Source organism: Rhipicephalus microplus, chromosome 5 (assembly GCF_043290135.1).
Source record: "Rhipicephalus microplus isolate Deutch F79 chromosome 5, USDA_Rmic, whole genome shotgun sequence".
Taxonomy (NCBI): Eukaryota; Metazoa; Arthropoda; class Arachnida; order Ixodida; family Ixodidae; genus Rhipicephalus; species Rhipicephalus microplus.
In genome coordinates, this window is record NC_134704.1 from 29,343,175 (window position 1) to 29,369,876 (window position 26,702).

Consider the following 26,702-nt stretch of genomic DNA (forward strand, 5'->3'; position numbering starts at 1 on the left):
ACTAGTGGAGGCGGCCGCAATAATGCCATAGCCCCCCCCCCTCCCCCCGCCATTCCCACACCTGTGATTATGATTATTATTGCCAGTTCCGTTGGACACACGCCGGTTTTTCTTGAAGGGTGAAGCGGGGTTGGGGTGGAGGGTGGGGCGATGTTTTTCGGCCTGCTGTTAGATATTGTGGGTACTCATCTATCGAGATACAGCGGCGACAATGGGGCCACATCAAGCGCTGGACCGGCTTGACTTGCGAAACATCTAAGAAGCCTTTCTTCTGCAACGAGCATAGTCAGGCTGATGATCATGATAAATTAACGAAAATGTGGTCTCTCTTTTCCCATATCGTTTTTCACTGTTATTTTTCTTAGCCCCAACACCGCTGAACCGTACTCCCTTTCTGAGTTGCGAAAGTAAGCGTCTCTTTTATTCTTAAACCACCGCTACACCTTTTTATGAAGTGCCTGTATCACTTATAGAAATGCTTGCGTCTGCACGTGCTATTCTGTGCGACTGTGTGGTCGTGTGTGTCAAGGCTGCGTCTATCTTTGTTGGCACAGATTCCCGTCTCATTCAGCAGGTACCATGGAAAGCCTGTGGCGCGTATTGCGTTGCGCACGTCAAAGAACGGGACAACGTGGGCATAGCAGATCATTCTACCACACTGTAGTGATGTGTCATCATGCCTGTATTGATCACTTCACGTTCCTATTACCTCGGTGATTGATTTATTTATTTGTATATATATACACAAATACACAAGGACACAGATGAAAAAGAAAGAGAACAAGCTGGCAACTGCCACCTGGAGGGGCACAACACCTGCACACTGTTTCTAGAGGAGGGTAGAGACAGAGGAAACAAAGATAAGAGGTGAGAAAGAGGAAAAAAGATGAGGAATGAAAAAAATAATGACGAAGAAGACTTCGACGAGTAATAACAAAAGAATACAAATAAAAGAATCAGCAGCATTCACACACGATCTCTAGGTTGGCTTCTTTTTTTTCTTTTGTGTCCAATGTTTTTTTTTTTTTGATAATATCGACACGTTGGCACCTCCGGATGTAAGTTTTTCAACTGTGGCTAAGAACAAAGACAATATGTTTTCGTGATCGATTTGTCATCAAATGCGTTGTTCTTCGCATTGGGCCGAACCTGATGAAAACTAGACCATTTTTTTTTTCTTTCGCGTCGCAGAATTCAGAGAAGTAGTGTAGCCGAGAGGATATGAACCCCGATCTCCCTACGGCAAGTCAACTAGAACAGCACATACGAGACCGCTCAATAAGGAAAAAAAATATTCTCGGATAGTGACACTAGGCGTTGCACGCCAGCAAGGCGACGCGCGAATTACTATTCCTTCTACAGTCAACCGGTCTAAGTGACAGATGGTAAGCATGTAATGGGCAGACGCACATATCCCACCTTGACAGCACCTTTCGTCACTCATCCTTGTTAATTTTCATCCTTTAATCTCTTTGCATTCTGAATAGGGTAGATTGTGGTCATAAGAGGGAAAAGAAGAGAAAAGTGAGCCCCGTCACTGTCTGCATCAGGGTGCGACACCTCAACAGTAGCTGACAAAAGATGGGGGCGAGAAGGGATTTAAAGGATAGAATTAAAGGTGTGTATATATATAGAAAGATGCGCCAGGACAGCGAGCGACGACATAGGAAAGAGATAGGAAAGCGAGAGATAGGAAAGCTGGAAACACGGTCACTGGAATCCGAGGACGGGGCACCACTTGCGAGAGCTCTTGTCGGCTACAGGAGATGACGAAGGGCTAATACAGTCGGCCAGCGCTGCGCTGACGTCGTCGCAGGGGACAGCCGGCAGGAGGTGGCGTAGGACCAGCCCAGTCGGCCAGAGCTGTGCTAACCGGGCGTGTGCATAGTTATCGTCTCCCAGCCTTTCCTTCTATCTTTCTCCTCCTATGCGGCAAATGGCATATATTCAAAGAGTGTCCATGAATCCCCTCAATCTCCTCCTCTCCACATTCTCCACTCTTTCCTCCTCACCTTCCTTGTCCACTTCAAGCCCTCTGTCTGTTTCCTCGGGGTGCTTGCGTATGTATCAGAGGTCGTTACTCAGTCCTCCTCATTCTTTACTACTTCTCTCTTTATCTGTCTCTATCTTCCCCTCTCTCTCTTTCTCTTTCTCTCTCTCTCTCTCGACCGCGTTTATGTCAGCGCCTATGCAGCCCGTGTACTTGTGAACTTCGCTCAGCAGCCGCCGTTTCATTTACATGCCGAGCGCTCAGCATTCCCGGCTCGCGTGCCACTCAGCCACCGTCGACGGACCCCTCGAGCGAGCAGGCGCAGCGCCAGAGGCTTTACAAAAAAAAAAAGGGGGGGGGGGGGGGGGTGGCTCGACACAGCGTAGCAGCTGCGGTGATTTCTCTGCGGCACTGCGGTGGTGGGCATTAGGCCAGCCGCCATTCTCGACGTGTTTTGGCGGAAGGTTAATTAGACTCGAGAGACCGGAGTCGCCGGCACAAAGCTCTGCGTGGCCGTCATTTTTACGGCGAGACGGACGTTCCGTTTGATTCATTCCGACATGGCCTTTTATGCGCGACATTTTCTCTAGTATGTTCTTTGAAAACTGCTGCCGCGCATCAGTTTGTGGGATTCTGGAGAGTTCAAATTTCTCGGCGACATACAAGTTTTTTTTTCTCCTTTAGAGTGACGCTCAGCGGTTTTTCAGTGTAACTTCGGGCTAAGTACGCGATAAAAAAAAAAAAAAAACATAAGAATAAGGTAGCATTAGCCAGGGTAGCTTTGTTGAAGTTCGTTGCGAATGAAATCACCAGAAGTAAACAATAGCCAGCTCTGATGAGCGAGCATTTCGCAAATGTTTTGTATTTAGTACCACTGTTCAGGCATTTCGTTATACTAACTTGATGAGTTATTAGCTGCGCGATATCGCCTTTTTAAGCACCGTAATTCATTCATTCATTTTCCTAGTGTCCTGCATCATTCGTTATCATGCACTGAGAAGTGTGATTTAGGCGAACGTAACTTGCTTGAATTTGTTTCTTAATGTATATTAATGTGATATATTGCAATTGCGAATGCACCCGGAAGAAATCCGGTGCTGTATGGTGACGAAGTTAAAATCTTCTAAGCCAGACGGCCGACGTGGCTCTGTAACTTCAAACGAAAAAACAGTTGCCCCCTCCCCCCCCCCCCCCATCCTCTCTTTCTTCCTGGCATGTGCAGGCACTGGACTGCTCTAACTTCACAGGCTTATTCTAAAAAAAAAAAAAAACAGGTGCCACTTGTATATAATAAAAAGAAATGTTGCCGTCGCGTTCCGACAGTTGCTGTTAGCCTAACGCCTGGCTGGAATCGGTCAACGAAAATTGAATATCAAGGAAAGTGAAACTGTGAATGAAGTTCAGAAATAAACTCCGCCGTTCCATCTCTCCTGTCTCTCTCTAGTTATGTATTTCCTCTATAATCAGCTCTTACAGAAGGGCCATTGTTTTCGAACCAGGCAGTAGCCAAGAATTTTTTTTTTTTCGGGCGGCAGCGGGCTGGCTGAAAGCCTAGAAAAACACCTATTTTCATTATTTATTCTCAGTAAAGTGCCCCAATTCAAAGAAAGTTCGAGGAAAGGGAGGAGTTCTTCCCCCCTCGAGTTTAGGCTACGGGCCCACCGTCACCTCTCCTTCCGTCAGCAACATCAACGACGAGTTTCCTGCACCATGGAATAGCATTCTGGCTATTCTATGGGGAGACCGCCGACTTGGCCAGCTCGATTTTTTTAAAATGCGTCTTACTCATCGAATTTAACCGGTAGTGAACTGTGGTAATAATAATAATAATAATAATAATAATAATAATAATAATAATAATAATAATAATAATAATAATAATAATAATAATAATAATAATAATAATAATAATAATAATAATAATAATAAACATTTACTACGCATAGTGGTGTAGGTGTTCTTTTATAACGTGTTCCGGATACTTAGATCCTGATTTTGGCGTATAAAGCGGCAGAACTCGGTTAAGTTCAGGCCGTTCGAATCACGGAATTCAACGTATAAAACGTACATGAATCGCGAACAACGGTTATCAGTCCACACGAAAAGCAAAACCTCGGATATGAAAGGCTTCGGGGGGGGGGGGGGGTAAATTACGGGCATCCTAATGAGCAACTGCATCCGAATACAGTATAACATGCACGCATTCGCTCAAAACGTATACGTCTCCGCTGTGGATGGTAATCGAACCCTTACGAATTACTCGGCAGCTAATTGACGTAGCGACGGAGCCACGATATGGGGCACCTTGCGGATTCGGAGGGACATTCCCCTTTCATCTTTTTTGATACCGCATTCTAAGTGTTCTATCTTTTTTTTTCTCTCTCTTCCAGCGAAGAGCCAATGATCTTCCATTGGTGACTGCTTTTTTTTTTTCTTCTCGTAACTGATTCTCAGCAGCATTTCCCCGGTATACTGACTAGCATGTTGGAATGCTATCGCGACGGCTTATTACCAGTCACGAAACGCGCCATGTGTCAGCCGCAACGAAGTGATTGGCGAAGACGCGCTCCCTAAGCCTCCGGGGATGGACGGCAGCCACGGCCTGTCGCCATGAAAGCAGGCAAAAAAGAAAAAAAGAAAGGAGTGACAAAAAGATGAGCAGGCGGAATAATGATTGGGTGTCGTGACTGGTTCGATTAACGCGGTGGCCGAGACGAGCCGTAATCGAGAGGGCTTCCGCCTCGGGGTACATCTTGTCCACATTTTGTTCCCCTTCTCGTTCTTTATCTTGGTCTCGTATGTTTTTTTTTCTGCGTCAACTCGCGTGGCGTATGTCGCATCCGAATAATGCAGCCTTGTTATGGTGGCATGCTTGATGAGGGCGCGCTTTCTCAATTCTTGCGCTGAATGAGGTATAGGCACAACAATCGCGTCATGCATATTTAAACTACACGCATACTTACTTACACTGATAACAGCCAGCCATTTTCTACAATTTCATATTGACCTCAAATTTACGGGGGAGGTACACAACGGCCATCACACACTTTATCAGAATGCGTGATTCGGTGTCTGGCTGTCCCTTTGGAATGCGCCTGCACGTCTCATCATGCAAATGGCGCTACCTAATGAGTGCCTGTAAATTGTGGTATGTGCATAACAGGCGCGTAAAGATGGAAACGCAATTGAGGCATGTTTTTGAGTGTAATACCATGGGTGCGTATAGTTGGCATTTTTCCTCCATTCTTTCTTTGGACTAATAAAATCTGGGTTCCTTGCTTTGTTTATTAACCACAATGATGATAACAATATGCTGTATTGCAAATATATACCTACTTTTACTGACAACTTCTGACGTTTTCGTGCGAAAAGCGTGCGTTTTTGATTACGAGACAAACCGTAGTGAAACGCGTTGGAAATTTCGACTATCTAGTGTTATTCGACCTGCACTGACATCACACAGCGCGGCCGCGGTCACGTCTATGTAGAGCCCGCAAACAGCCTGTTTTTGCTCTGTAGGCCGAAACCTTGAGGCAGTTTCGGGCTCTGAAATGGTGTATCGGGAGCATTCACGGCCTATTGTCGGGCTGACCACGTCAGAGCCTGGTACGGCCCCAGGGTTTCGCCTCACAGAGCAAATACCGGCTGTTTGCGTGCTATGCTCAGACGTTGCCGCGGCTGCACATGGACCCCATAGCATTTCCGCTTGATCTAAATGCGACCGACGAGGCCTAAGTCGAACCCTCGACCTTCGAAGGCGGAATAATTGCCGGCCATGCAGGCCAGGCTAACCCCGCCTGCTGCAACACCACCACCACCACCGTGACCTTCGAGTCAGAGCCGTAACCGCTACAGCGGCGGACGTGCTGCAGAATGGAAGCTATGCATCCCGACGGGGCTTCCGAGGTTTCGAACGTGCGCGAGGGCGCTTTTGAGTGTTACGATGTTGAGCGGGACACTCTGAAAGAACGGTTTATTATTCACCGCTTGATTTGGCTTGGACTCGAGTAACGTGCGCCAGCGGACCACTCACAATTGGCCAGTCGGACGTTCCATCACTGTTATGTATCTTATGATGAAATTAATGTCAAGGTGTGCCGCTGATGTCTCACCAGCGTAGGACGAGTGATGTGTTCATCGCGACAGTCTTGAAGTATAGGTCTTCCCGTGTGAAATAAAATCAGTATAGCATTGAACACCAAACGTGGTCGTTAAAGTTCCAATATGTGCATGCCACATAGGAAGTGTTTTCGATAGATTTGTGCGGCCATGACTCTGTTGCAATAATAATAATATTAATAATAATTTTGGAAGTTAGGTACATCGATGCAAGTGGTTGTGCATATTTATTGATTTATGTGTGGCGTTTAACGTCCCAAAAACCACCATATGGTTATGAGAGACGCCGTAGTGAAGGGCTTCGGAAATTTCGACCACTGGGGTTCTTTAACGTGCGCCCAAATTTGAGTACACGGGCCTACAACGTTTCCGCCTCCATCGGAAACGCAGCCGCCACAGCCGGGATTGGACCCCGCGACCTGCGGGACAGCAGCCGAGTACCTTAACCACTAAACCACCGTGGCGAGGCGTGGTTGTGCATACGATATGATTGACGCAAGGGAAAAGAATTCCGTTGGGGGAGATGCAAAAACAAAATATGAAGAGCAAAGAAAAACTGTAAAAGAATAAGGGCGGGGCGATACTGCGCATTATGTCGGGTGTAGTGCTCCAAATAATCAGATGGAGCGCATTTCGCCAGAAAATTGGACACGTCATTCTCTACTTTATCTAAACTGAGGGCGTGGTCATTATTACTGGAATTCGAATGGTCGACATTTCGGAACGCAACCCTGGTTCGGGTGGGTTCCTGGTTTTCTGGTAGTTCCCTGAAAATGTGTTGTACACTCGTAAAGAAGGCTCGATAAACATTACGCGTGCTACGGGTCTGCGCATACTGAGAGCGAGACAGTTCAGAGGTTGGGTTCTCGCTGGACGCGCAAGCTATCAAAACTTTCTGGAACAAAAAACAACATTCAGGCACTTTCAGGGGCGAAGCTCCTTATGCCGTGGGTCGTATATGTCCCGCGTCGTCGTAGTCGTGGTTGTAGCCAGTTGCATTGCATTGCATGTCAATAAAAACAATGTCACAGCATAATCACGGACTGAACGATTATGAGTGGGGCTAGGCGTCCGTCATTCCGTCCATGCTTCCGTGCATCCGTCCGTCCGTCCGTGCGTTCATCTGTCCGTGCACTTCGCCCCACTCGTCATCATTCACCTCGTGAATATGCTGTGATTTTTTTTTCAAACGCTGAATGAAGTGCTGCTTTGGACGCATCCGAAAGAACCAGAGGTGGTCGAAATTTCCAGAGCCCTTCAGTACCGCGTGCTTTGTAATGATTTCGTAGTTTTGGCACACAAAAGTTCAGCAATTATAACAAATGAAGAGCTAAAAACAAAAAAAATATTTTCTGATACGTGAAGAAATACGTCTTGCCCCGCCGCGGTGGTCTAGTTGCTAAGGTACTCGGCTGCTGACCCGCAGGTCGCGGGATCGAATCCTGGTGGCGGCTGCTGCATTTCCGATGGAGGCGGAAATGTTGTAGGCCCGTGTGCTCAGATTTAGATGCACGTTAAATAACCCCAGGTGGTAGAAATTTCCGGAGCCCTCCACTACGGCCTCTCTCCTAATCATATGATGGTTTTGGGACGCTAAACTCCACTTATCAGAAATATACGTATTGGCTTTAGGCTGGATATTTTTTCAGCTCTCTGTACATGAATTTTTCTACGTGTCTCTCATGCTTTGAGATTTTTGAGTGCGAAAATAAAAATAAATAAACCTGCGCATGAACTCAACTTGGTTAGTCTATTTGAGCTGTAACACGGCCTAGAGGCACGCAGAAATTTCACATAAAGGGTGCAAAAATGGGGTTAACAAACATGGCGCGATTTCAAATGTAACGTGGTGAAGAAAAAAAAACAAATAGATGCAGTGACAGTATTGTACTGAAACATAATGCAGTATATTCACGTTTCTAAAATTACTATCATGTTTAATTCCGACCACTGCGTAACAATAATCTGTTCCAGAAAATAAAAAAACAAAAAAGTATACATATATAACGTTCTGCGCATGTTCTCGCCTTGATCCATTCTCTTGTTTTGCTTGCGTCGAAAAACATGGCTGCTCGCTGACTATCCTGATTACCTTCTTGTTCTTTTCCATTCCGTTGTCTCTTTGTTTACCCAGTGACGAAAGCTGTTCAACACCAGTAAAGGCGTCAGTAGTTAGTCTACGCTAACATTCACAATGATAACAATAAAAAGAGGAGCTTCGCTCGTGTCACTCTTACGACACGCGTACAGCAAACATCTCGAAAAGAAGATGTTCAAGTCAGCCGAGCCCACAAGTTAAGTGCACACCACTCGGACAAGAGGCGATTCTGAGTGCGGCCCGAGATTGCGCAATCAACGCCTCGCGTCCACAGGCTGTTGTGCAAGCTCTGTTCTACTCTTGTTGACTCCGTCCGTTAATCGCACGTACGCCGTGCCTATTGTAACGAAGTGGCAGCTTCTTGCTCCTGCGACCAGATCTGAATTACATGGCGCGGAGTTGCTGGGCAACCCAGCCCCGTCCCGACAGGAAAGTGCACTGCTATCGAAGCCCAGCGCGGAGTTGCAAGGAGCCGGCTGCCTTTACTCCAGGGCGAGCGCTTTCCCATTGGACGTTTCGACTCCGCTGAAGACGAGACGCGTCAGTGAATGATTAACTGCGGCTGTTGTATGCGTTCTTCATTTCATTTGTTGTTCATATTATAGTTGCGCGTGTGTATCATTTACCAGCAGCCGGGGAGGCACGTACGCAAACACACATCTATATCTATCTATCTATCTATCTATCTATCTATCTATCTATCTATCTATCTATCTATCTATCTATCTATCTATCTATCTATCTATCTATCTATCTATCTATCTATCTATCTATCTATCTATCTATCTATCTATCTATCTATATATCTATATATCTATATATCTATCTATCTATCTATCTATCTATCTATCTATCTATCTATCTATCTATCTATCTATCTATCTATCTATCTATCTATCTATCTATCTATCTATCTATCTATCTATCTATCTATCTGTCTGTCTGTCTGTCTGTCTGTCTGTCTGTCTGTCTGTCTGTCTGTCTGTCTGTCTGTCTATCTATCTATCTATCTATCTATCTATCTATCTATCTATCTATCTATCTATCTATCTATCTATCTATCTATCTATCTATCTATCTATCTATCTATCTATCTATCTATCTATCTATCTATCTATCTATCTATCTATCTATCTATCTATCTATCTATCTATCTATCTATCTATCTATCTATCTATCTATCTATCTATCTATCTATCTATCTATCTATCTATCTATCTATCTATCTATCTATCTATCTATCTATCTATCTATCTATCTATCTATCTATCTATCTATCTATCTGTCTATCTATCTGTCTGTCTGTCTGTCTGTCTGTCTGTCTGTCTGTCTGTCTGTCTGTCTGTCTGTCTGTCTGTCTGTCTGTCTGTCTGTCTGTCTGTCTGTCTGTCTGTCTGTCTGTCTGTCTGTCTGTCTGTCTGTCTGTCTGTTGAGTGGAAATCGAATCGAACACCTACCGGCCCGCGGATGCCGTTGGACGCCTGACATAGCCCGACTTAGGAATGCATTCGCATTCGAAAGCATGGATGACAGACCTTTATAGAGTTTTCACTATATTTACAAGCAGACGCGTGGATGTGTGGTACTGTGTCTGGAATACTTATAGACAGCATTGCCCAGCCATGCATCTGTTTAAGAATACAGTGAAAATAACTTCCTCTACTTGGAAATTCAGTGAAATTAACTTTCATGTTCACAAACACGTGCGTCCTGCATACATGCATCCCAATACAACATGAAATACTGCAGTAATAATGCGTGGTACAAGCGCCCATTGCCAGCGGGCGTCAGAATTTGTGCTTATCAAAATGATTTCCTTGTTTGAAGCCGGTCATCCACTACAAAAAGCATACTCTGTACTGCGCCTATTCCCTTGAGACAACGTAGTGTGTTCACAGCAAGTTAGATAAGGTTTCATTCACTGAGTGTTCGAAGTATGCACTAGGAACGGCATATCGCTATCGCGATATGCCATTCTTAGTGCATACTTGGAACACTCAGTGAATGAAACCTTATCTAACGCGATATGCCGTTCCTAGTGCGTACTTTCAAAGGCAAAGCTTAAGGGTCTTCTAATATTTTTCTTCCTTCTTTCCCTTTCAATTTCGTCTTAAGGTAGGGTAGCAAACAGGATGCTGCAGTTGTGATTCATCTGCTTGCCTTTCAATGATTATATTATCTCTCTTTCGGTCCTGTCTTCCTCGAGGTCACGCTGCATATCTGCGAGCTCGGCGTCTGGTTAGCAGGCAGACACTGTCACTGCAAGCGTGCGGGAGTGGCGCACGCTTCTAATGTCAGACAGACCACACCCTGCGGCCTCAGTGGACAGCCCTTTGACGAGACTGCAATATTGTTGATCGATGGAAAAACGGTCACAAAGCCTCTTGTCCGTCTCGAGCGACGGTCTCAGTTGGCTGAGCTAACGCCGCCGCTGAGGCTGCTTTGGCATGAACGTCCCCGCGGTGCTCCCAACGGAGATGTCTACCGGAATGAATGGCTTACGGCCGGTGTAACGCCATCACCGCCACGTCCAGAACAGAGAAAGAGGGGGAAGTATGTGCAGGTATATTGTTGTGCGGGAAGCAAAATCAATCGGAGAAGCTGGCAGCCCTTTTTCGTGGCAGAAGGATTCGTGGCTGACGAAGTAGAGTCAGCAGTTCGGCTTGTCCCCTGCTTCATTGACTGTTTGTGCTGGAGGCAATGTGTGCCGCATCTAGCGCGCACATCGAATATTTTTCGCGTACCAATTCATTCTCTATTCTTATTGATCTTGCCTCTCGTGTAAGATAGCAAATGAATGGACCATATGTGTAGAGTGGTGATCACGTTTAGCGTGAACGGTGGAGAGTGCGCCGCACGCTGCTGTGAAGGGCGCCCACCATCGGGCACACAAATCTTCGTACATTCGCAGTTCTTTTTCGGCGTGGTTATTTTTCTATCACGCCTCTTGCGTCATGACTGAGTGCTTTTGATAAAGGTGTGATCGGAACACGTTATGGTGAAATAGTTTTGACGTTGAAGAACAGCGCATGAACAGAGCTTTGGTGTGGCTGGCAGTCGCTGATAGCACGTACCATTAAGCGGGCGCTTACGTGTTGAAGCTAATCATGTCAATTGCTGCACATGAATCTAGATGATTTTCATGTATATCTCTGTTGTAGCTTCACGTGTCAATTTAGATTTTACCGGGATCCGTGCGCTGCGTGCATGTCTCACACAAGTGGCCGCAAGTGTTAGACATATTCATTCGCTAATATTCTCTTTATTTATGGCGGAAAAATCCAAAAAGATATGACTGAGACTTTTGCTGTCTATCTTATTGTTTTCTTTAATATTTCTGGTCTCGTTTTTGTGAACATGTAAGAATCGTACCAAAAGCCTTCTCACACACATTATATCGCTCACTAATGCAAGCCAGCTGACGCTGCGTGTTCGTCATAGCACCTTCGTGTGTGCGTGTGTGTGGGCGTGCTCTTTAGATTTTTATTGTTATGTTTTTTCTATGTCATTATGACTACTGCATCATAAAATGTAATTGAAAAGACAGGTGGCGAAATTTGCCGACGGTTCGCACAAACCCGTTACAAATTCTATCAAGAATGAAGTCGACATGCTGCTGTGCATGTATTGTCATACTAAGAGTTATGATTTAGGCACTCTCGTTCGGAAACCTCCTAGTGCTACTTTTGTGCCAAGGAAGTGCTTATCTTAAAATAAAATCACGTTTTAGTTTTCCACGTTGCGTTAGCACACTTCAATTTACCCGCCTTAAAGTAGAAACTGTCACGCCACTGCTGCCATGCACAACGTTGCCCGGCTTCACCGCGCAGCCGCCGACACTAGTAGCTGCAGAGCGAAAGTAGCGGGAGCCACAGCGGAAACAACGGCCAATAAACAAAGTTCCTACCATGGCCTTCGAGATAGCAAACGTGCTTGGTTCAATTGGCTGCCACTAGATGGCACGACCGGTTTAGTTTACCCAGGCAAAAATTGAACTTTTTAACTATTCGCGTTATTCCCCACAGTAACGTCCGGTGGTTCTTTTTTTCGATGAATCAATCTGAAACGAACAAGCAGCGTTTTATTACGTTTCTTAATGCACGGAACGTTCTTTATTTAGTGCAGCCACTTCGATTAGTAGGGAATTATCGAAGTCAGTAACCTGACGTCATCGGGATCATTTTGCGGATGTCCTGCTCGTGGCGCATGGGTTCTCGTGCATTTCCCTTAATTTCTCGGCAAGTAAGGTTCTGCTGTTGACAATATTGTCATTTTAGGCACTGTCGTACATTGAGCTTTCACTCTGACATAAATTATTTGACTTCAGTGACCATTTAAGAAGCTTCGAGATGTGGTTACCACCTTGCTGGAAGTCTTCAACGTGATCGAAGGGTGGCAGCGGTCATGTGTTGCTCTAATGCAGGCACTTTTTCCCTCTTGTAGAATATGAAATACTAATCGCTAAATAGCTTGGTCCTTTGTCAAAAGCACTGAAGGAACGTTAAACTCAGAACTTTCTTTGTATGCGCTTGAAATGTTCTTGCGCCTGAATAACGGGATCGGACGTTGTCTACCTGTCACCGTTGCCCTCATGAATGCTACTTACTCGCAGGGCTGTTTCATTGCGATTGCGTGTGATCGCGCGAACGTGTCACGCCGGCAATATATCACCGCATGTTTAGTTTGATTTTGCGTGCCAGTGCTGCTACTCGTTTGTTTGCGCCTGCAATGAACAGTACTGTGGTGCTATATCTAGAACAAACGAGGGAAAGCTAAGCAGTGGTATCCATTATGCGCCGTTCTACAAGACTAGGCTATAACGATGTGCGTTTGCGTTCTCGCTGTTGCCCACTTTCTTTCTTTCTTTCTTTCTTTCTTTCTTTCTTTCTTTCTTTCTTTCTTTCTTTCTTTCTTTCTTTCTTTCTTTCTTTCTTTCTTTCTTTCTTTCTTTCTTTCCTTGTTTCTTTCTTTCTTTCTTTCTTTGTTTCTTTCTTTCTTTCTTTCCTTCTTTTTTTCTTTTTTTTCTATATTTCTTTCTTTCTTTCTGTACGTGTTGTAATGTTACAAAGGAAAGTAAAAAGTGATTGGCTGGCTGATTTATTGGTTGCATGGTTGTTTGATTGATTGATTCTCAACCTTACCACCACTTGCTTGTCAACGGGCTATTCAACAAACTTCAACCCATTCTCGACGTCAACTTGTATTACGTCACGTGACTGCCGTCGCGATGTCACTGAAGAATTGATGAAGACGCTTTCCACAGATGCGGGTGATGCAGTGCCTGCGTGAGGCGCGGGGGCCGTATAACGTGTTTTTGAATCGATTAAACCGCAGCAAAGCGTTGGACATCGGTGGACAGGGAAGAAAAAAGAAAAAAAAGCGTCAAACCGCGCTCGATATTAAAACTAACCGACCGAGGTTCTTGTTTCATAACGTGGACTAAGTGACGGATAATATTATTCTCCAAGCGGCGCCACCGTCGACTTTGGATAAACATGTCAGACAACGAACTTAAGCAAACACTGCCACGGCACGCTACGGCAGCGTAAACAACTACGGTCCGGCCCGGCAAAACTGAGCGTTGCTGCTGCGGAAATATATGCAGACAGTGCCACGAAGGTAGTTGCTGCAACGCACGGCTGGATACGGGATCGCCACTTCTCGGCAATGACAGCCAAGATTTTTTTTTTTTCAATGTCAAGTTTCACTTTGAAAGTCCCCGCACTTGGGACGCGTTAGCTTCGCTCTTCTTTGTCTTCGACCTGCAACGTGGTACTGAACGTACACACGCAAATGACGCACACGAACGAGAGCCGGATGTAGTTTTCGAATATACGCTTCGAAAGCTCTCGTCGATTTCAAAGTGGCGTAGCCTCCACAACGCTGCACCGTATTGATCGAAGTGAGGCGCATGTACGCGCGCAAGGCGATCTTTAGCCGCCCTTCGTAAACACGACGGCGGCTTGCAGGAACAAAAAAAAAAATGAAAGGCCGCATTAAAAAGTGTTTATTATGCTTGAGCAAGCGAGCGAACGAGCGAGGAGTATTTCTGTCATTTTTTAGTTCACGAAAAAAACTGTCTTTATGACGTTGGTAAAGAAACCGACGTGCTAAAAAACACGGTAGTGCGGAGTTAGTTCATGATGAGGAGGGCCAGTAGGTGAAGACCACGAGCAAACTGCACGCAGTTCAGTGTTTTTTTTTTTGTTTTTTTTTCCAAAGTGCAGGAACTTGTTCAGTGTTTTTTTTTTTTTCAAGGTGCAGGGACTTGGGTTCGAATGTTTAAGGGGGTCGCGATTATAGGTGACTGAATCCTTGCGCGTTCAAAAATCGGCTGGCGAAATTTTTTGCGCACATGTTTTAAAGCGTATGGTCGACCACTTAAATTATAATCGAATGCTTTTATTGGCCTCCAGATTAGAATGCCTCGGTGTGCTGCTTCGGAACAGGGCGGAGACAGTGATTTTGTGGACGCCACATTGGTTCAAACATTCCCATTTACTGACATTGCCTGTCATGCAGATACGGATATCGTTCAACGAAATGCGCGGTCATTCGACTCAGTTCATCGTTTTTGGCGACAAGAATTGCCATATGATGCAGAAAACGCACTAATTATGACACAGTAGGCATTTTATTGCAAAATAAAGGCATTTAGATAATATATATCAGTCTGTCTACCTCCCTGGCTGCGTAGGTCCTCGCACTCTCACGGACGATTGATTAGGTTGACGAATACCAAAATTGACCTGACATGAAATAGAACTTGGAATTACTCATTAGGTGAAAATTATGAAACGCATTTAATGCATGTCATGACATACGTGGCATGGTCAAGGAGCTACAGCGGCCGTTTGGTGAAATTCATGTATATCGACGTTGACGTCATATGATAAGAACACGAGGAAATTATACATGACGGGTCATAACACGATAACCTTGTCATGCATGTCATGACAGGGTTATAGCCACAATGTGACTATGAGAAATGTAACAGACGAAAGAGGAGGGAAAGATAAGTAGAGAGTGCGAAAGAAAGGGCAGACAGAGCCATAAAGATATAAAGAGTGAGAAATCGATGAGGCCCAGGCTGGATCCTCCGGCAGAAAACAACACTGCTTCTCTTCTGCTATTCACTGATCACGTCATTCTCGTGCCACAACTTCAGCTGGTCATTGTCGCAATCTCCTCAATATCGACGAACGGTGGCAACGAGCGACAATGCTGATGTGCGTTCCAAGCGAAGTTCTCATAAACTTTCTCTTTGTCAAGCAACTTTAGCTGCAACGAACTCTTGCGGTTTCCGCGTACCACGGTTGCCGACCATCCACGGACGCGCAGTCATTCGCTGCTCGTAGCCGCACCCTCATCAGCGAGAGGCCGCAGGACGCCAAATTAATGACCACTACTGCATAATTGCCCGTTTTCTCTAATCATATATCATTCTTTTTAGCGCGTTCTAGGTAAATATGCTCCTTTTTCTTTCCTAATTCACGTTTGGCACTGATGTCTTAGAAACGTCGGCGGATCATACCATTACTGCTCTCTTTCTTGGTGATCTCCCCAATATTTTTTTCATTTGTTCTTTTTACTAACCTTGTACGCGAAAAGTAAGTGATGAACGCCCTTTTAAAAAGAAAAAAAGAAACGTGCGTTTAAGAGCTTTCCAAAGCAGCAAATGACGACAAACATTTACGCGCACGTCTTCAGGATGCATATTCGTCAAATTACGCGAGAGGATTGAAGAGTTCTCGCGCCTGTGCGAATCTGGACACGCGCAGGGAAACGTTTATTATACGGCTACTCCCATTACGCGCTCAGGCCATCAATCGTTCGGCTACGGGCTTCCTCACGAATAAACAACCTCTCTGTTCAGAAAGCGAAAAATCTCGAACGAAAGGACAAAACACTGGCACTGCAAGCTTCAGAACAAGACGAGTTTTTCATAGAACGCCACGCGAAGTCTCCGATTTCACTTATGTTTTAATTTTTTTTGTGGAAGGTATGCTTTTTGCGATGCTCTGCGTTTGCATTCGTTCTTGGGCCAGAAGATTAATGAAGATTGCAGTTAGGGACTAGCTCGTCAGATGTATTGTTCTTTTGATAAGCCGCTTCACGAGTGCTGCTGCTCGAATCATCACAAAACATTTCAATCGAAACAAAATTGCTGAAGGTGGTTCTTTACTCCAAAGTGGTGCACGTTAGGTGTAATCGAAAGTGGTGGGGGAAATTAAGAGAGTTCAAACAAGCTGAACTACCATATCTAAAAAACGCAGTGGCAGTTTTGTAAATTTCGAGCCCTAAAGATGTTCGAGATGGAGGTCACGCAATAGTGTAAGCGGACTATCGATCGATTGACTTCTTGTGCACACCATTGGGGTAGCTTGGCGCCAAAAAATATCTTTCTAAAGGCTGTGGGATGGAGTTTCTTTGTACGCTTTAATTACTGAAAAAAGCACAAAAAACAATGGGCCAATAAGATAAAGTTTATTTATTCTATCTTTCTTGTATTTTTTTTTCATTTTGTCCTTCAGATCATTTGACCCTAAATTAAAGAGAAAGTGTTTGAGATAAGCAGCCTATGTTTAGTTAGTTGCACAGTGGTCGAGTGGTTATTCTAGTAGCGTGATAATTATTGTCCTTTAACTGAAGGCGGTTAGTACAACCAATGTAGCAGGGAAAGAATCAGCGCTACATTGAAGTGCAACAGGTGCACGTTATGACCAAACAAGAGGCCTTTGCTGTCTAAATTAGTGCTGAAGGAGGCTTTGTCGGAGACTATGCCATTAGCTCATAGCATCCGCAAGCTAAAGACATTTCGTTTTTTATGCGATAGTAGAATTAAGTTAACAGTAATATGTATATAAGTACAGCGGAGAGCAATAGAGGTACCATTAACGTGGTGGGTCATTACAGGAGCGCATGAGAATTTCGTTCATTCAGCTTTACTCAGCAAACCTGATCATCACACGTAATTGACCAAGCGCAAAGTGTCATCGCTCTTATGAAGGCAGGATAATATGTTAATTTTTTTTCGCCGAAGTTAGTACAGAGCTTCATTGTGACATTTATTTTACGAAATTAGTTTTAACAATCTTTGTTGCCCGGGTTTCTTGAATCGCGTAGCTTGTTTACGTAGCTGATCGACTTAATGGGAAACCGCAAAACTTAAACTGGTACTGCTATGAAAACAAGTTCGTATATATTCAAACTTTTGATGTGCTGAAATATTTCAGAATGGTTTTTGTGCCTTACTTTCTTAGTTGACAAAACTTTGGCGTTTATGAGCATTTGTGACAAGATGAAGACACAAATCTGTGCTTCTCAAATAATAGTTCTTGAACTGATGCAGTCTCGCGAGTGATTTTCGTGAGTCCGCGAGATCGATCTTCGGAAAAAGCAACACAAAACCGTGTTTCATAGAACACAAAACGTGTTTCATAGAGATACACTCTGTCGACGGATGAAAGCAGTCCCTTCAAGTTTTTGCATGCCTCTTTGCATTGCATTCCTGCGTTGCAACGGAGCTGACCTATGCCTTCCCTTTTCACGAGAAGATTGCAAAACTTTCGTTGCAGTTTTCTACGACATATGCAAGCCAGTGTGATATTTCTAGGCTTGCATATGTGAAAAGCAAACGCAGCTAGAGATGATTTGAATGTAGCTACAGATAAAAAAAAAACTTTGACAAGCTGTTCAGATCGAATCGGTGTGGCTCTTGAACCTTTCAGCGGCTGTGGCTACGTTTGCGTATGCAATTTGTGGCTGAAATAAAACGAGATAGATTGTTAATTAGAAGAATTGAAGCTTCTGCATCGTCAATATGACTAGACGTAGCTTCAGTACGTTGCGTATGATTGTAGTCGACCACTTTGGTGAATGCACTATGATGTTCGACTGGTCGTTCGACATGCAGCGTTCACGAACCAACGTCAAATGTATTACTTTTCTTCTCTCGAAATGATTGCAACGAAAAATCAATTGCACACACGTTTGAAGCCTACCCTTTTGTTGTGAAAACGAAACATTACTGACTGCAAGTTGATAAAGTGTTTAATTACATGCTAATAAAAATTAATTGTTGAAACGTGCACAAAACACCTTACTGAATTTTCTTTCTTGGACTATAATATTGAGTACTTTGTAATTAAGTTGCGTGAACTCGACGCATTAGTGGACAGTGAATCGTAATGCGTGCCATAAGAGGTTAATTTGACGGTTATTTGATAGGGAGAAGCAAAAGGCAGCCATTTCAGGCTGAATTTGCCGTTAATTAGGGCAGCCCCCCCTTTTTTTTCCCTCTCACTTCGAAGAGTCTCATCACTACCACCTACTATCACTACCACTACCATCACGCACTACCATCTCCACCACAAACTAGGGTTCCCCAAAACATTCACGATTGATAACCATGCACGCACATTACGGGTAAAGGTGTGAAGTATAGTTGCAACAAATTTCACGATCTTGCAGGGCGAACTAGCAGGCAGAAGTAGCGGAAAATGTTGTTAGCTTCTCCTCTTTTGTATCCTGGCGTCGTTTCAATCAGGACCTCTTATCGTGTCACTAGAATTTAGTGTTGGGGAGGTGCTATCAGTAAATTTACGCCGTAAGCTACTGCAACTGTAGAGCTGTAGCTGTTCTTATCTACTTCCTTCGTGTTTAGAGGCGAAATACCAGCACTTTCTCGAAAACAAAACAAAAACATCCTGTGGGCAAAGAGATGGTCATTCGGGTAAACGTTGGTGACTCGGAATCATGATAAACACCGATTGGCTTTCGCAAATTTAAAGTAGGTTACGTCAAAACGATCGACTGTGTAAATAAAGGAGTTTTCGTTTGACGACAGCAACCGGTAAATACCGATCTCTGTTCACTGACAGAGTTACAAGGAATGGCAAGTTAGACCGATTCGTAGCTGAATTGAAGTGCAAAGCACATTAAATTTATGCGCATGTATACCTTCCCATTAAGACGGTGTATGAGTAGCCTGTTGAGTGCCATTGTACGTTGTGACGCATTTCAGAGAATATTGCTTTTGTCGGACTCTCGCAAGTGGTCATCTCTTCAAAGCATTGGCTGGCTCAACACTTCAAAATGAACAAAACGCATGAATACTATGGCCTGAGTGTCTGGTAACAAAATGATCCGACAACTTTTTGACTTCCACGAGGCTTTGATGTTCTCAGCAAAAAACTTGATTTTGCTTCAAAGAAAAGAGCTGTAGCATAGGTGTATGACGTCATATTATCTTTCATTTATTTCCTTCAGTACTTTCACACACACACACATACACACACACAATACTTTAGTTTCTTTGTTCAGACAAGCGAGCCCGTCTCACGTGACTGAGCCAGTCTTGAAAGCAGTCTCTAACGCCTACTGTGATTCCATTAGATTGTGACACGATGGGACGTTCAACGTACCTGATGCATTCGTTGCCAGTGGTGGTGACGATGATGGCGATGGCCATGACGAGTGTAACGACGCGCACTTGCAGGTCACTCGTATAAACACGTATAGCAAAACGACACGACAATGCCGAGAGACGCGAACACACACAGACGACGCACAGAGATGCTTCTACGACGATATGCCTTCTAAACACACCACTTTGTCTACGACTCTACGACCACTCACATTAAGTACGATAACAAATATGCAGACATATATTAACGACGCTAGCTTTTTTTCATCGATGCGAATTGACACTTTCCACCAGAGACGAGTACCACTCGGTCACCGTCTTCTGCCGTCGTCGATTCGGTTCATTTTCGCGTTCCTAACACTCACGTCCTTGCGCCTCTAAGGAGCGGTGACATCGTGGAGATTCGCCTAAATCTCGACGGTGAGCTTGCATCCTTCGTCGGCGCCGAGTTTCCGGTGCTCTTACGCAGTAGCAAAAGCTTCTCTGGGCACGATACCGTATCACCAACTGCGTGGCGAGGAAAGATTTCCCCGGGCCACTGCAATCCCCGACGCCCGCTGTCCGAGAACATATCGACGCCGTGGTAGGCAAGTTCAGACTACCATGAGCACAGAACTCTGCGTGTAGGCGATGATGACTATGAGGAAGACTACGAGGAGGATGAGCACGAAACCGACGGCGACAAGAAGCATCATCGAAACGGCGGGTGTTTGTGAGCTTCGCCCTTGAGTGGGAAAGAAAACACTTCACCGATCGCACTCGGCGAAAGAAGGAAGGGGATGTGAAAGCTGATTTCAGCGGTTGCGCCTGAACATCGGCTCTTGCGCGTCTTCAAACAAAACGCTCCCACTTGCGTCTTCTCTTCTATTTGGTGTCTAACTTAGGAGTCAAAGAGCCAGACTGAATTGCAGTGATGCAATCGATTTGTGGAATTGCGATGCAAGAGGGGAAATACTCTAGTGAGTCAGACTTCGAGGGAGTTGGTCGAAGCTGACTTCGGTTGCCAAGATGCACGGTTTCGTGGGGGGAATTGTTACTAAAGACGAATCAGCTGGTGCTCGCAGATGGTTGTTCGGCGAAGCGTAGAAACCGCTCAGTAGTTATCTCTTTGCTTATTAGTTTTCTCCACCTCTTAATCGATAAGGAAGGCACGTTCACTATGTTCGTTGTTCGATGAACTCTGATCCACTTCCAGCGTCACTTATTCCTCTGGGAAGAAAACTTTTGACGATGCTGTTGAAGCAGTATGACTCAGTCAGCCGACTGTTACAAGAGACCGGGGAAACGCGTTAGTTCGAAGACACTTCGGAGGTTCAGTACGTGGCGCAGGAACACGGTCGCCCGTCGTCGAGCGCCCGCTTTGCAGGTTCGTTACTGCACGATGACAGAACGCGAGCTTCTTTCTCCTCGACTTTGCAGCGGCGCAGTCGGTGCGGTGATTGGGGGAGGCGGGAGCGACGCGGACGAAGAAGCGATCGAGCGAGAGCTGAAACGTCTTCGGGTCGTGGAGGGTGCCAAGGCAAGCAGCAGCAGGAAGCAGCAACAGCAGCACTGTCTCCTCGGTGCTCGGCGCCGTGGGCAACTGGTGTCGCTAGCGCCGCCGAAAAGACGAAGCCCCGGCTGGCAGTCTCCCTCTTCCTAGGTGTGCGCTCGCGCCTTCTGGCAGGTGGCGCGCCCTGTCGGCGCGCACGCGCAAGTGCGCCCGAATGGCGAGCACGCGCGCGCAGCCGGCCCGGCTGGCAGGAATGTCGGCCGGAGGCCGCGGAGAACGTGGACTGAGTGGGTTCGTAAGTTGTTCGAAGAAATTGGAGCGGCAGTACCACGATTCGCACATTCGGTCACCGTAGTTGAAACTACGGTGACCGAAACTGCACCAGCATGTAACATTATGACGTAGCTGAAAATTGTTGGGGGCTTCGAGAAACATGTCCTTTCTTTTTATTTTAATATCGCAAGTGTACTCGGCACGATTGATTGATTGATTGATTGATTGATTGATTGATTGATTGACATGTAGGGTTTAACGCACGAAGCAGAGCATTTGCAACGCAGCAGACTTGGCTATTCTAGACTAATGCCTGTATTCACAAACCAACCTTATCGTTGTCTTGCGTTTTCCTTATCCATTTAGCGCCTTTAGTGCGTCTTATGATCTAAGTAGGTCAGTATTCACGCGTAGCTCCGATAGCGAGCCACATCACAAGTGCGTTCTATGCTTCAGTTTGGAGAGGCATCTTAGCTATAAATCTAGCGACGACTCGATGCGACACTGTGGTCTAGAAGATTTTCCTTGGCGAGTTGATGCGTAACTTTGATGTAAGATGGCACTCATCTGCGCGTTTCCTTCTTTCCCGTCTTAAGCCTCTTTAGCTCACTATAGCGGACTCATAAGTACATGAGTTCACGTTCCCAATGCTATGCTGAGCACTATGAACCATCCCGTAATACCCGGTATTCATTTCTAGCCTAGTTAACTTCCCTACCTTTCTTGTATTTCTTCTTTTTCTCGACCGCCTCAGTTACATATGTTGCTCCCAAATCGCCATACCTAGTGATTTTAATAATTAAACACGCATTTAGGCAGGAAATGACGGTAAATAATTGTGGCATCTGTCTTTTTACAGTGATTGATCAGACAACAACTGAAGAGTTCACGAGGAAGTCATACGAGCCCATTAGAATATACAACACCAAATAGGTTGCCGCCAATATGCTCTGCGAAATACATTCCAACTAGCTAAGATCTTAATAATAGCATACGTAGCACGTGCAAGAAGTAACCAATCACGGCACGTTGCACGAGCATATTGTTTTTTTTTTCACTGGAATAAACACCAGCACTGAAATATACTGTTCTGATCTCTTCAGAAGTATTGTTCTTCATGCTTTAATCGAAGTCTTCGGTTTTTAGGCAGGATTTAGGCACTACCACCCACGGAAGCGTTGTGGTAACAGAAATCTTTAGCGGTTGAGCAGCAGCTGGCCAACGGCTGAGACCTTCCATGCGGTGTAATTGCTGTGGTGAGTCAGCGAAACGAACGCGTCAGCGAAGAACCAACCTTGAGCGCCAAGCTATAAACTAGTGAGAGGCTCCGCCGTTGTGACTGCCGCACCAGGCTTACACAGCGCACCAATGAAGATGGGAACGATTTTGGAACATTCCAGCCGCCTGCGCCTGTCGGCGCGGTTCAGACGATAACCAACCACGAAATGCAACGAGGCAAGCACGGCGAAAAAGAAATAGAGGAGAAAAAAAAGAACTAAATGATGAAACGAAATGGATTTAAAAACTTTAACACGTGGAAGCAACAGAGGGGGACTTCTTTTTATGCGCGCACTTTCCCGGGACTTCGTGTCTTCGCTTCTTGTTGCGTTTTTCAAGAAGAACACACCCAACCTCTGAGAAACCAGTGGTGGAGAGGATATGAAGCAAGGCGTAGACGTAAACACTCTTGCCTCGCACCTGTCAAAACAGGCGAAGCCACGTCGAAGCCGGCGGCGAGTCGTATTCCTCTCTCTCTCTTTCAATCCTGAGAGCCTCCTCTCCCTCGAAGAGTTCGAACGGGAGGCTTGCTTCTTACTGTGCGCGAGACGCTCGCTTTCCGGAAGACGGACGTCTAATGCAACAACGCTCGCCACCGAAGGTTCAAAGCTTTTCGGCGAACGTTACTATGGAGCCGCGAACACTGTGCCACTACACACACACACACACACGCACACACGCACACACACACACACACGCACACGCACACGCACACGCACACGCACACACACACACACACACACACACACACACGCGCGCGCGCGCGCGCGCGCGCATACACACGCATACACAAACACACGCATACACAAACATGCACACATGCACAGACACATGCACAGACACACACACGCACATGCACAGACACATGCACAGACACATACACGCACAAATACAAACACACACGCATACAAACACACACACACACACACAAACGCACACGCATACACACACACACACACACATACACGCAAACACACATACACACACACGCGCGCGCATACACACGCATACACAAACACACGCATACACAAACATACACACATGCACAGACACATGCACAGACACATACACGCACATGCACAGACACATGCACAGACACATGCACAGACACATACAAACACACACGCATACAAACACACACAAGCACACTACACACACATACATACACACACACGAGCACACACACACATACATACACACACACGAGCACACACACACATACACGCAAACACACATACACACACACAAGCACAAACACACACAAACAAACACATACACGCAAACACACATACACACACACAAGCACAAACACATACACGCAAACACACATACACACACACAAGCACAAACACACACAAACAAACACATACACACACAAGCATACACACATACACACACATACACACACACACAAGCACACACATACACACACACAAACAAACACACAAGCACACACATACACACATACACACAAACACATACACACACAAGCATACACACATACACACACATACACACACACACAAGCACACACATACACACACATACACACACATGGGCAGTAATAACGATGTAATGATTTATTTGAACACTTAGCAGATTTTTAAAGCTCACGTTCACTTGCAGAAGAGGGCATTGTTATTTTTCTGCCTGTGCACACTAAAACATTCAGTGTCTTAGAGCATTTTTTTTTTCTCCAAAGGTTTCAAGCAGCCATAATGAGACAAAGGTATTCATGCGTCAAAGGTCTGGACTGTTTACTTCACAGAAAACAAATGCCAATCGCTAATAAAAAAAAGCTTGAGGTGCGATCATCCCAGCAATAATGAGTCCCATAACATTATTAAGTACTTCGATTCCTTAAAAAATATCTTACAATTTCTTACGTCACAGTTATGGCTTTGTTAGAATGCAGCTTACCTTTAGTTTGCAAACTGCACCAGCATGTAACATTATGACGTTGCTGAAAATTGTTGGGAGCTTCGAGAAACATGTTCTTTCTTTTTATTTCAATATCGCAAGTGTACTCGACACGCTTGCTTGCTTGCTTGCTTGATTGATTGATTGATTGATTGATTGATTGATTGATTGATTGATTGATTGACATGTAGGATTTATTGCCGTTATTAAACAAACATATGATTATGAGAAACGCCTTTGTGGAGGGCTTCGGAAATTTCAACCACCTGGGGTTTCTTAAAAATGAAATTTTATAGTATACAATAACTTAATATCAACAACGTTCTTTGAAAAGAAATTGTCGTGGATATTGTTGGTCCACATGTAGACACGCGTCAATATTTGTAAGGCACTTTATAAGCCAGAATATATTTTTTTGAAAGTTTAAGGAATTTTTGAGTAGCTTGCTCTTTCTGCCACTCATCATAATATCTGTTTCCTAATGCTTCATATTATGTAAGAGCTGGTGCACTCAATAAATAAATTTGCACGTAGTTTGCATTACAATGCGTTTCAGTATTAATCTTGATATGTAGTTAACGTTGGAACAATGTCAATGGAATATATAAAAATGATTCTTTCTTCTTTCGTTGCATATTAAGTGTAATATACAATTCCTAAATACAACTTGGATTACGCACTGATGCGCACACGTTTTTTCTACCACTCATAAAAAAAATATTTTGCTGCGCTTGTACATTAAGCCTGGTGGTGAGCCATTAGCTGTTCTCCATGAAATATGCCGGTGAAGAAGATCAGATACACAGACGAACCGGCAACGTTTGCTTTTACAGAGTGCATTATGAAGAGCTAGCATCAAAGACACTGGTCCGATTACGACGTAGCTAGAGTGGACGTACGGAGCTAGAATACCCGCTGAATTTATTCGAGCTCTTCAGTACGAACTCAGTAGTGCTCGGAGCCCTAGAGATTCTGTCTGAAACACATGAAGATGATCGCTGAGTAATAAAAAGCCTGAGCGGAACCTTCGCTTCACTAGCGACTCAGAATACGCACTTTTCGTTTGACATGGCGTCTTCTTGCAACACAAATATATAATGAAAACCCGCAGGACATATTGCTGGCACAAAGAACATCTTTTCCAGCCGCCTTGATTCTTCGTATGGATGTATTGATAGTGTCTTTAGGTGGAAAGGAAAGAAGGAAATATAAAATGAAAAGCTGACGAAATAGAGGTCCAGAATTGTCTCCTTAGTAGGAAATTGTGTTATAGCCTCTTTGAAAGAAAGAAAGAAAAAGAAAGAAAGAAAGAAAGAAAGGATTGAATGAAGGAAGGAAAGAAGGAAGGGGGAGAGAAGGAGAGATGAGAGAGAGGAGAGAGAGGAGAGAGAGGAGAGAGAGAAATGTTTGTGGACGGAAGGAAGGACAGACTAAATAGTTTGCCAAGGTGTTCTAAAAAATAAATATCCATGTTCAAAAAGCAGCATTGCCACACAATTTAACTACTTTATTTGCTCTATATTCCGTATCATGCTTTTTCAGTGGACCGCATAAGTGGAATAATAACATTATAGGGAGAACAAACACCAGGAAACATGCACATCCACATGGAGATTGGATTCTTTGCCGTTACGGTCGTTGTAGTAGTAGTAGTAGTAGTAGTAGTAGTAGTAGTAGTAGTAGTAGTAGTAGTCGTTATTTTGTTGTTGTCGTTGTTGTCGCTGTTGTCGTCGTCGTCGTCGTCGTAAGCATATAATAACATCCACACAGACCTCATTCCTCTCAACCACTTCAAAGACATCAATTTCTCTCTTGCAAGCGTGCTCTGTGTCGTGCGCTGATGTCAAGTGGCTAAGCATACCAAATTTCGTCAGTGGAACGACTACAGGTATGGATGGATTTCTGAAGCCTTTTGCTCGAATGTTCTTAAAATCAACTATAAAAATCAATCTTGAGAATCAATATTCTTTCGAAATTTTGTTATTATATTCTTATTGATTCTTTGTTACGCCTTGTAAGTGGCCTTAGTAAACGGAATTATCAAATAGCAAGCTATACGACAAGCCCAACCACACATGCACACCTACATAATGTGTGCAATATG

General features: G+C 44.7%; 1 protein-coding gene across 2 annotated transcripts in view; it reads right to left on the reverse strand.

Annotated features, from left to right (window-relative positions):
* Positions 1-26,702, reverse strand: part of LOC119174807 (cubilin) — a 277,061-nt gene that overhangs the window by 127,505 nt on the left and 122,854 nt on the right. The window contains exon 1 of one of the 2 annotated variants that reach the window (XM_075895088.1): positions 19,634-19,836. The exons of the other annotated variant lie outside the window; for it this stretch is intronic. The gene's annotated coding sequence lies outside the window, so the exon portion shown is untranslated. Of the gene's footprint in view, positions 1-19,633; positions 19,837-26,702 lie in introns of those variants that run through there. 2 annotated transcript variants of the gene reach the window in all.